General features: G+C 35.5%; 1 protein-coding gene across 1 annotated transcript in view; it reads right to left on the bottom strand.

Moving 5' to 3' along the window:
* Positions 1 to 12,223, bottom strand: part of LOC119078596 (inactive dipeptidyl peptidase 10) — a 115,951-nt gene extending 103,728 nt beyond the window's left edge. Inside the window, exon 1 of the mRNA XM_037186184.1 lies at positions 11,732 to 12,223. The gene's annotated coding sequence lies outside the window, so the exon portion shown is untranslated. The remainder of the gene's footprint in view (positions 1 to 11,731) is intronic.
* Between the last annotated feature and the right edge of the window lie 487 nt (positions 12,224 to 12,710).

Genomic DNA, 12,710 nt, shown 5'->3' with positions numbered 1-12,710 from the left:
TAAGTATTTTCAAGAGATTAGTATCTTTTACTTCATTTTTTGAACGGCGTTTTACTACAAAGTGTATAGAACCAATTTAGTCAGATAGCCATCCCTGACAGGGTCAGTGTTCAATGTTTGATCTGGTATGTCGTTAATTTAATTTTAAATTTTGCGAAAAGTGAACCCCAACATATTCCACATATTGTAATCGATCATTTTAGCGGGACACACTATTGTGTAATGTTTAACTTTTGTACCATGTATGGAACAACCAAAATTAAGTTGTTCTCGTGATTTTTCGTCAAGGGGTTATAGTAGGATCTTCTCCCGACAAAATTGTCATAACAATCAATTGGAATGATATTGTCATGGATAAGAAGGAACATACTCAACTTTCACAATATCAAACAAAAAGTCTTATGAACTTGGTTACAAATCGCTGGGGCTTGATTGCTTAAGAATGACGTAACAAGCAATAAAATAAGAAGTTTAGATCATTTAACAGTTTAAAGGCCCATTAAAATAATTGCGAAATGTTCAAATATTCATTAGACACTCCAGTCTCTTTAATAAAATCGAAAGGTAAAGTTTTTAAGACTTCTGCCATTCTGTTCATTTTGTAATCATGTGTGAAATATACAATTTATTTAATTGCTGCTACACTCCGCACGAGAATCTATACACCTCTGTGACATTATCTGAAATGGGAATGTGTTAATACATCCAATACAGTACGTATCTCGTATATCTGGAGAATAGCAGCAAACGTATAAAACTGAGATACACACACTTGATATGGCCACCGGCCACACACATAGATTCAATTTTCGTTGGTCAGCCCATATAGACACTTGTGTATTCTCCTACTAAATAATTTATATTTTGAGACTAGATAAGGGTGGACAATCAATTAGAGGGTCGACAAGAATGGTAAGTGGTTTGAATATATTTAACCGCTTCGTACCATTCGAAAAGCGAAAAGAGAATACTGTTAGTTCACATGTATTACGACATGGAAGCTCGTAGATTATGGATTGAAGTGTGTAATAAGTATGCTCATGAGAAGCAGATTCAATACTGTGTATTATAAGGTAGGCAAGAGTTGTTTACGAACCAATATACTCGGATGGAAGATAATGGTAATTGTTCTTTGATGAATATTATTTGCGTAGGTCGATTGTAGGCAGAACATTGTTTGATGTTGTTTGAGAGATATGCCAGCAAAGAGATTAAATTATTAGCAGAACATAAAATGTCTTTGCTATGTTGTTAAATTTCCGAGGACGCAAAAAAAGAAGGAACGGGCGCTTTTCACAAGAAAATTATAATTCGCGTAAAATAAACACAATTATTTTCTCGAACAAATAGTAAAATATTTAGCGAATTAGGAATTGGTTCGCATAAACATTTAAATGAAATGGACCAGAATCCATTAGAATTTCAAACAAAAACGGATTTTCGAGGGTACACCAGTAAACATAAAAAGGGATGTGCCTAATTCACATAACACTTTAGTCTCGAAAACATTTCTCTTTTGTTGGGGCTGACTGGATGGAGAAAAAAATGAAGATCTTTTCACATTCAATTTTCTTTTGCTCGTCGTTGTACTGGAAGATTTTTTTTCTCCTTTTTCCTTTCCTCCTTGTTTTTTTGTTCATATTTTTTAATATGTCGTAACCGTTTCGTAGAACGTAAAGGGAATGAATGACTAATAATGATGTTTCATAAAGATGCTGGGAAAACTTATTTTTTGTCAGAAATTAATTGTTTGGAAAGTTTCTTTTTCAGATTTATTTATGTAACAGTACCACGCTTTCTCTCCAGTACATACGGTAAAGAAAAATCGCAACAAATTTCCATAAAAATTTTGTCGAGATTTTTTCTTTTCGTTCACAGATGATTATCATCTCCACGTGTTCCCGATTATATTAATAGAATGTTTCTCTATAGAGAAAATATAGCTCACTCCATTGCTATTTATTGACCGAAAAATTTAACAGACATTGGTTGGGCTGAAGGGATAAAAAGAATTTTCTAATAAAAAGGATTGCTACCATTGTTTGCCTGATTCGGAAATATGTCAAGAATGAATTCGAAAGATTTGCGATGCAAATATGTATATATATGGAGAACATTCTATTTCCGAGGGGTAACCGTGTCGGGTAAATACCGTCACAGGTAAATTCTGCGGGTAAATACCGTGTAAATTGGGGTAGATGATAAATAAGTGACGTAAAAATACGAAAAATAAAAGAAAATGCCAGAAGATAGGAGTATATATGATGTCAGACCATTTTCCAGAGTATTTTTCCTCGCATTGCATAAATATTGTTGAAGATGAATTGAGTATTAGAAATGTGGATGCTATTTGCACCCCGGGCAACAGTATTATTGTGGACACTATTCGCACCTGAGTCTCAAAACGTTCCTTGTTCAAAGTTTAACGTAAAATGGAAACCGTTTTGTGACTCGGGAGCAAAAAAATCATATGAACACCGGGGAGCAAATGGCATCTACCGTGTGAATAGAGTCTAGCCTACATTTAGGCGAGATATAAGTAAAGCACCTAACTTTCCTCAGAGAGTATTTGGTGGTCATGTGGTGGTCCGAACTGCACCTATTATTGGTTGTAAAAGGCTGTTAGTGAGGTCTCTAAACGAATTAATCAAATCAAAGATATACACTCCACACAGTTCATAAAACGACAAATTCCCTAAGTTCGAACCAATCTTCAGAATGAATGAACAAAACGCCTCATAACGCTAATGTACAGTTCTTAAAAGGATTCCATAGCGTCGAACAACACATTTGTATGTTATATTTGTCGAAAGAAGATCGGAACCGATTAACCAGGGTGTGAATAACATTTTCAATAATATGGCCACTATTCGCACCCGGTAGCGAATAACATCTACAATAATACTCTTACTAATCGCACCTGGGTGGTTATTAGAAAGCTCTCAACTTCGCCGTTTTATTTATTCCATTAGCTCATGAAACCTTTATTCAGTAGCTGATACCGCCTACATATAGGTAAAAGCCTTATTAAATAAACAAATCGGAAAAGTTGTACGGGTGAACTATGTATCGATTGTTAACTTAGTCAAAAATCTTTTAATGGAAAGAGTTGAGAGGAAGTGATTAAGAACATCGAAACTAAAATGTTACATTAAAGCACTCGATCGACGCTGCTTCAACAAACTTATCGAAAATTCATGATTTCATCTGGGTCCCTGGTTGATTGAAAAATAAAAGCACATGAAGCACTTGGTGCTTGGAATATTTTTATTGGCACTTTACCAACTTTTAGAATCTATACAAGGATGTCGCCAAGTAATCAAAAAATCTGTTACTTCGTTTGATAATGTGTAATTTTCGCTATATAAGGGATTGGCTAAAGCATTTCGTTCATTTTTATTGTCACTGTCGGTAACAGGTGATTAATTTTATGAAAAATTACGAAAATATGCCGTTTTATTAGCTGAAGCAACCTTCGGCAATGACTCTCATTATGCACGCAATTTTAGATGTTGTGTGTTTACACTGTATTTAGTATGAAGTACAGATATTCATAATTCATGCCTCGCCATGGGTTTCAAAATAAATTGTTGCTCAATTTAACCTAAACCAATAATTTTGCTAAAACAATCTTCTGTACAGCTCTGTCCAATAAAGTTCACCCTATTTATTCATTAAAGCTGTCGGTATGCCCCAAACTCAAAAAACTCCAATGTTCCAATGAGATAGTTTGCAATTCCAATGGTAAAATGTCACTGAGAATTGTACTAATCCGAAAATCCTAGATTTATTCGATTGGTTAATCTGGCAATGTATGTACGGCTATATATGTGATTTAAGTGTAGTACACATTCTGTCGGCAACGATTGCATATTTAATTATAATTGCAGTGGTGCCTGAATCAGACCCCAGAGTTCATACACGAATAATTTGTTTTCATAAGCCATTAGAATAATAATTTATCATACAAATCCTGCATCGCGTATATTTATCCACACGTATGTGAACATGAATGCTACATACGAGGAGACTCTTGCACGTTCGTTTCTCATTTTCCACATTGAATGCAATTTTTAACAAAAAGCTCGGGTACTGTACACATATAGGGGAAAACATGCATGCATAATAGATAAATGTACATTGTGTGCGCACACAAAATATAACTATCTTAACCTACATTCGTGCATCCATGCCATTAGAGCAGGAATTAATTCAGAAATAAAAATTTATGTTTTCATGTTTAGAGGAGTCGGTGCTTAAACAATGTGTACTTGCGTTCAATTTCTTGAAATTTAATACAATAATGGATTTTAATGGAATATTTGCGGAATGCACTGATATAGTCCGTATATAAAATATTGTGAAAATCAGATGGGAATTTCTGAAATGCTGCTGGGTATACTTGGCTGATATTCAATATGAAAATGGGATTCATGATGTATTGTGAACGTAGCCTTTAACGTGCATTGACGTCGTGTGTTACAAATTACAAAATAAATATGAAACGATCATATGTCAACAATTAAGTGTACTCTGAACTGGTTCTTCCCTGTTACGACTTTAAAATCGTTGCGAACTATTGAGCAATCTGGGTCAAGCTTTTGTTTGATGTAAAAAATCATTCCTTTTGATAAATGTCATGATAATGGAATCAAATTCTTCAAATAGAGCTCTAATGCGCTGGAGCGTTTCAGAAACTACTAGTCATCTGTTGTCGACAGCTATGACGACCAAGAACGTAGACTTACATGGGTAACTCCAGAGTTAGTTGCGTTACAAATTTCGTCATTTCTGAGGCATAAAGTGAGCTGCGTTGGCTATGTTTTGTTGTAACAAATCTGTCTATAAATTTTCTAATACTCAGGAGACCCAGTGCTTTCATGCCAACAGAATTTAATCTTTGGTATTTAGATGATGGGTCTTTAGGTGGAGACCCGTACATAATGACCCCTGATTTGTTGAAACGCGTTATTCCTACATATTCAACGTCATCTGACAATTTATTGACAGAAGCCATTGACAACTGGTTTTCAATCACGGACGAACTTCCTTTGGAATCACTGGAGTCGAATTTCCAGAAGAACTGGGATGAGGTCGTATGCCAGAAAATTCACTGATAAGGCAAGACTTTTAGCGGTTTCATCAAAAGAATCCAGCGCCTGGCTAAATGTATTCCCTTGTACGTCACTGGGTACATTGATGGACAATCAGAGCTTTCGCATATCAATTTCACTTCGCCTGGGTATTCCCGCAATTCAAGCTCATACTTGTCGATGTGGTTCTGAGGCGGGTCGAAGAGCTAGACATGAAATGTTTAACGATTTGATAAAGCGATCCCTCGTTGCTGGTGGTGTTCCGGCTACTCGCGAACCGGTTGGATGCAACCGATCTGATGGCAAACAACCGGACGGGCTAACTTTGATACCTTGGTATAAAGGTAAGCCTTTAGTCTGGGATTTTACGTGCGCAGACACTTTGGCCAAATCTTATGTAAAAGCAACTAGCAAAAAAGCTGGTGAAGCAGCTAGGATGAGAGAAAATTATGAGAAAACATTATATGAACCGTTAAATGAATATTTCCATTTCGTTCCGATCGCCGTCGAAACTATGGGAAGCTGGTCAGAAGAAGGTCGAAATTTAGTAAATCAAATTGGCAAAATTTTAATCGACACTACTGGAGAGAAGAAATCCAGAAGTTATCTGATCCAAAGACTTGGAATCTCAATACAAAGAGGGAATGCTGCATCGATTTTGGGCACAGTCCCATACACCTCTGGGTTGGAGGTGATTAATTTTAAATAAATACACAAACGGAATATGATTAATTGTCATATAATGTAATTTTAAAATAATCGCAAAATAAACGAATTAAAAAAGTAAAAGATTTGGTGTCAAGAATTAGGTGCTTCCTAACAAAAGAAGTAACAGATTTAACGGCTGAATTGCACTTTTATGAATTGTTTCCAAATATTTTCAGCGAATGATCTACTTCCATCAGAAAAACATATGTTAGACCATAAAACATTGGAGAAGAGTGGAGACGTTACAGACATTTTAGTCCCCATCGCAAAGTCTCCGAACGATTCAGAGGTCCTTTTTTTGCTCAGGATCTAATAAAAAAAGAAGGAAAACCTTGTGGAAAACATTCACTTATTCACAAATTTATTGCGAACTGCGAGCTACTGTAGTTCCTGCAAGGAAGACAAAAATAAAACAATTTTATTTGGCAACCACTTCTAGAAAAATGATTTTGTGGTTGTCTGAAGAAGGAAATAAATTTTCACTGAACCAAAACCAGTTTTCAATTGTGCCAAAAAAAATTAGCGAATGAAATGTAATGTGTTCTTTGCATATTCAATTTCAATAAAGGATTTATGTCGGCTGGGTGAATTGAAATGGTGTAAGTTTTCATTTTAGTTTTCATCCTACTAGGGGAGAGTTGGGTCAGTAACGAACCGAATGTAGTTCGATCGGAATTAAGGCGAGTAGTTGATACGATTAAGAACCACTGCAAACTTAACGATAGATCGGTTTATATAACATCCCTGTAGAGTGTGTATAGTTTGTGATGAAGATTATTTAGGTGAACCTGGACGTGGACACTATCTGTTCTTTTTGTTTGTCACCTATCACATATGCTTAGGGAGCTCCGATATTATGACTTCCAAGATCTACCATCTTTAGATGGAAAGTGCCATAACAACTTCTCATTGAATACCGGGAAATTTCCTTGATGTTGGACGTAAGGCTAGAGAGTAAGGAACAAATAATCTTTCCTTTTGCTCCTCCAGAGAAGCCATCCAAAATTTAAATCAAATCTATCGACTGTATTGACAACAGTAAAAAATGTAAGCAAAGGTGCGGATAAACATAGAAAATGTCTGAAAGTCCTATGTCAATGAAATTTTGTCTTTTGGAGTGGGCTTTAAAATCTGTTAGAAAATTAGTTCTTCCCGAAATAATCGAGTGGAGGAAATTAGTCTCACACTTAAAAGGCACATTCATCGTGCATGTTTGGTGTCTTTGCAAAACTGAAACTAGATCTGATGACACTCGGACGAGAAAGAAAAGTGATAAGAGTGGTACTAAAATTATAAAATTTATTTGAAGTCTGTTAAAGCTTTAGGAGCATAATAGAACGAACGTGCACTGAAAACCGAAATTTTTAATAAAGCAAATGTTTGACTGCAGCATAGGACTAGATTACTACATTTTTGTGTGTACAATTTTGAACTCCATTTTCAATACCGACGCTTATGATTTCCATATTTTTCTTTTAAAAATACATAGACGATAGTGAAATACAGTAATATCCTGCTCCTATACTTCGTATGATAGAAAATTGAAACAATTTTCCAATATTTTACTTTAAGAAGCCAACATCTGTTTCCGTTTTTAAAAGTTACTTTTCCTCGCAGAAAACAGCATATTCGATGTCTTTAATAGATACGAAGCAGCAACGAACGTTATGTCATATCGATTCGCCACTATAATGATCTATACATTGCAGTAGTGTAGGAGGATTTGTCGTCGTTTTTTTGTCCATGGAAATATTTTTAGAAACCAACATTTGACTGACTGAACCACATTTTCCATCAAGTGTAACTCATTAAAATTAAAAGTGAAAAGTCTCTTCACAACATGTCAAAAGTGAAATGTTACACGTTGTATGTATATATCGTACAATTCTGTAATAACTTTACGTAGTGAGATGTTTTAATAGCGAAAAGTGTCCGGATCTATACGTATATATCCAAAGTAGCTCAACGTTGCTATTTGAATGTGTATACAGATTGCAAGTGACATAAAGTAATAATAACAAGTGAAGGTTCGTTTTTCCAACCTTTGCAAAAACAAAAGTTAGAAGAAAAAAACTGAAGCAATGGAAAATTGTATAACTTTTTCCAACAGAATGGAATTAAAGTTAAATAGACAGGTGGTAATCGTGATGTTTTTAAGAGGGTGGAAGGATTTTTTTTAACAACACAGGGGGTCTCTCTCAAGCACCAGCGAAAATGGCATGATAACTCGATTTTTATGTCTGTTTTCAGTGGTTTGAGGATGAAGTTGTCTGTAAAATGTTTTTATATGGAAAATATGTGATTTGATGCTGAGATTTCTTCGACCGTCTCTTTTAACCTTTTTAAGGTGGTATATACATGAAATCGGCTACTTCTTTTGTTTAAAGTCCGGAGATGATGTTTTAAATCTACTACTTCATTCATTTTAACAAACATATTGTATCAAAAGACCTCGCTTGGTAGAGGCCATCACTTATTTTCGTCATGGCTATCGATAACAAATGGTTGATCGTTTCTAAAAGGTTCTTTCTCGATTAAAACTTATGCGGGACACGAAATGAAACAATCGGTTAGATCAATTACTGAATTTATTGATCGCGTTAATTGGTATCAGAGATGCTCACGTCGAGACATCCCGTCGATGACTAGACTTAATATGAATGTGTGAATGATGACATGCGGTGTGAGTGATGAGCGATGGAAACGATCTGCCGCAGTACACCCCTTCCAGAAAAATCTTGGCAAAAAAATGAGATTTTATAAAAAAAATCTTGTTTCTGTTACGTTAAGAAATTTCGATTTACAATGGAATTCACACATATCGCTGATTTCACTCGCTTCACGGCCAGATACCGCGAAAAGTTCCGCTTAATCGTTTTGGTTGCTGACTGAATCCTAAGACGATAGGAATCGCGTCGATTGTCGGTCGATGTTGTTTTTTTTTTTTTTAACAAAATATTTATTATCATTCCTTGTTAATTCATTGTGGAATACAACGTAGTACAGGTATGGTTTATTAAGTTAGGTTTAAATTTACAACTTGATTGTCGTTGGTCACTTTTTTAGGATTAGATCGCACTAGTTAAAGTTCACTTTTGTCTGTGCTTATTCAAGCTTGGTTTGGTTCGTCAAGTTTAGGCTTTCGTTTAGAACAATTCTTTGCTACTTCATGATAGTAACAATAAATAGATTATAAAATATGAAAATATCACAGGTCATTGAGAAGTTAGCAAATAAATAAATAAATAAATTAATGAATAAAATAGATAAAAGATCACATTAAGACTAATTGATAAAACAAAACGGCGATATCACAGATATTGTTTAGATGATGGATCATATGTGCTGACCCAAAATGATCGTCATTGATCGTTCGATTCATATTTCCTCGTTTTTAAAGGTCGCCGACATCACAGTTGGTTTACCATCTTGGAATATGTTAGGTTTTCGGTCGATGAAAAGTCTCGTTGAATCTCCGTTGCGTAATTGGTCGTTTTCGGTCGATGACTAGACTTAATATGAATGTGTGAATGATGACATGCGACTTAATTCGACGAACAGATTCAGCATTAAAAACAAAAGACGTGCTGACATTTTTGCCGAAACTTTCCACGTTGAAAAATATTTCAGTTCATATTTCTTTAGTTAGATAGGTTCCATATGCTCACTGCTTTCAGGAGAGTTTTGTATATATATATATATATATATATATATATGTCCATAATAGAGCGCATACGTGCTGCGTCTTTAGATGAAAAGCGAGCCTTGGGATAAATGCAAGTGCAGTAAATTATTTGCTAATAAATTCACACCGTTCGCACTTCTAGTTACGGTGCTCACTGCGCTCACATTTGTATGATGACTTAGATAACTTAGATATTTCAAAGCTTAGTCACTAATAATTTAACGTTCAATTTTGACTTAGCTTTTCGCTGTAAATATTTTGTAATTTATAATTGATGGATATGCTGTGTGGACGGGCAACCTTCGCTCAGAGGGCGGCACACTTTGTTGACTATTCGCAGGCGCCTGCCAATACCCAAATTATTACTAAAGATGCTATTGGCAACCGACTCCCAATAGCATCTCCCTTTAGATTAGATTAGATTAGATGGGAGGGTGTAAGCCCAGCACCTAAGCCTCAGATGGGCCTGTTGTGCTATTGTACAAGTCTCTTGATCATATGGACTGTGATTTTACATCATATCTCTCCCGACTTAGATTGTTCACAAATCGACCGTGTGTTAACGTCCCATACGTTGTGAATTCTCCAAGCCGTGGGTGGTATGCGAATACCACAACCATCACTAATTGACCTGTACATTTTCCCAAAGATGGCGCTATCAACATTGTCATGTTGTAGCTCTTTCTACTATTGACATTATGTCGATATGGTTTCTTTTATGGAGAAAGCGAATGTTGGGTTTTTTGATATTTCCGACTTTGTTACGGTTACGGCTATTAGTTTTAGGTAATAGCAAGTGTCTAATCACCATAGGCCATGAGTTGCCTCTTCGTATAAATCGCCATGCCACCATGTGACTGAACTCGTTCTGGCGTTGCAGGTTGTAGCGTTTGAATGATTCGTATTTCGTCATATCCCTTGACATCCATACAACGTATCAATCAATAGATCTGTTAAACCTCGCGGTCATTTTGGAGTACAAGATAGTTTCTGTATCTTGGGATTGTACCACAGCAAATTTGTAAAAATTTGCTATGTGGTTTTGGGGTGTCAAATGAGAACCCGAAGCGTTTGTACCTTACCTGCACTAAAATTGACTGCCAGATGCCATACGGCAATGTGTCATTTTCGTACATTAATCGAGCACGTAATTTAGCATTAGCTTCTGGTAGAGTCGATTGTTAATCCGTAAACCGACGCCACGAAGCACATGTTAAATAACAAAGGAAATAACACAATTGTTGATATCGCACAATGAGGCGAGAACGACTTTATTGATCAAAGAGAAAATGACCTACGAGAACAACACTTTGACTTCGTTAATAAAACCTTTAAAATAATTTCACCATTTAAACATTACAGCAAAATAAAAACACCAAAGCCGTAAAAGTTGGCACAGAAATTAGACAAAATCGAAAATGAATTCACACACAGCCACACAAAAGAAACACTTTTAGAGAGCAACGCATAAACACGTCCGTTCTCTGTGACTGCCGTTGTCTCTCTGCATCTCCCTTATACAAAATGCTATTGGCAGGCGAAGTTGCCTGCGAATAGTGTTTTCTTATTTACGGAGGCTATTAGGCCAATAGCATTTTCTCTTTTACACAAGCTATTGGCAGGCGTCTGCCAATAGCATTTTTCCTTTCACAAAGACTATTTGCAGGTGAAAAGACCTGCCAATAGCATCTACGTTAAGATAAACGTAAGTTCAGGTATTTTCGGGAATTTTGTAATTTTCGGTAATTTAATTTCCTAAGATATGCCCTGCCATGTCATTTCTTTTAGCCGATAGCAAATTATCGATTCCTCTTCGTCTGACCTTCGCTAAGAATTTCTTTTAAATTTACGAACCAGTTCTCCTGAGCGAATTAAAACAAGCTCGTTAAGGTCCAACCACACTTCATGAATGGCCTCTAAGTGATAATCAATTTGAAGGCTCTATCCTATTTTCTACTCAGTTGCTTTTCAGTCTACCGCACTTAAAGCCTGACGGTTAGAGCAATTATATACCATCAATTACAAAATGTTTACCGAATCTATTATGGGCTGCCGAATCAGACGAATTCCACATTAATGCTATTCTCTTCTCAAAATACCTTTCGTTTGAGTAATTCGTTTAGTGTCTATCAATTATCATTTTGGTTTAATTAATGATAATTTGCAAACGTTATTGTTTGAAGCTCACCGAAATGTAGCCAGATTAATTTCTTTTCGTACGGTACAATTAAAATAAAATTCTTACCAAATTTTCCAAATCAACTGCCACTCAAATGTTTCCTGTGTTTGCATACAACATTTCGATGGATATTTTTATTTATTCACGAAAATCGTAAAATGTTTTTATTTTTACAACCGACGGAATACATACATATAAGCAACATTCACACACAGGTCGAGTGGAACACCCGGGATCAAGTTTTTTTATTTGTTTTATTTGATTTTAATTATAAACATCAAAATCCATTCAAATCAACCGGACCCACAGAATTTATTCAAGATTTTGGTCAATCATTTCGCGCTCATAAAAATTCAATTTTATTTTTTGCAATAACATCAATCCAGTTTTACGTACTTATGGCTAACCAAATTCTTTGTAAGAATCTAAACATTTACACGCCACAAAATATTATCACATTTCTTTCATTTTAACTAAATTTTCACACGATTTGTGCAAAAAATACACAATTTTCTGTGTAGAGAATCTCAACTACGGTTTATCGACCGCTATACAACACGGTTCCTATGAGACTGAGAAAAGAGTTTTTCTATTTTTCTTTCACATTTCTCATCGGCGAGTGTAGTATTTTATTAAGGAAAATCGCTATACTCGATTTCAATACGAATTGAATGAAACAAACAATCCAAACCGTGTCATTTGTCTCAGGTCAAACAATTTTTAGATTAAAGTGGAAGACCCAAAATCGTTCAGATTTTCATCTCACATTTTTTATGGAATTTTGATAAATTTTTTCAATCAAAATCAACTATTCCATCAACACTGTTACCTCGAACAAACATATTTTCGAATGGAAACGTGCAACAAGTTAAAATGCCTACAAAAATCGAATTGAAATTGGACACGATAACCGGTATACGGTACCACATTGTCTAATAGAACTTTTTTGAGAATGGCACAGTCATGCGTATTCTCGTCTATATACGTTCAGCACCCCCGGGCTTCACAGTTTTAGAGATATGTTCGATGAGTCCCTTTTCTCTTG

This window comes from Bradysia coprophila, unplaced genomic scaffold, assembly GCF_014529535.1.
Source record: "Bradysia coprophila strain Holo2 unplaced genomic scaffold, BU_Bcop_v1 contig_297, whole genome shotgun sequence".
NCBI classification, from domain to species: domain Eukaryota; kingdom Metazoa; phylum Arthropoda; class Insecta; order Diptera; family Sciaridae; genus Bradysia; species Bradysia coprophila.
Note: the sequence above shows the minus strand (reverse complement) of the source record. Positions and strands in the feature narration are given on the sequence as shown.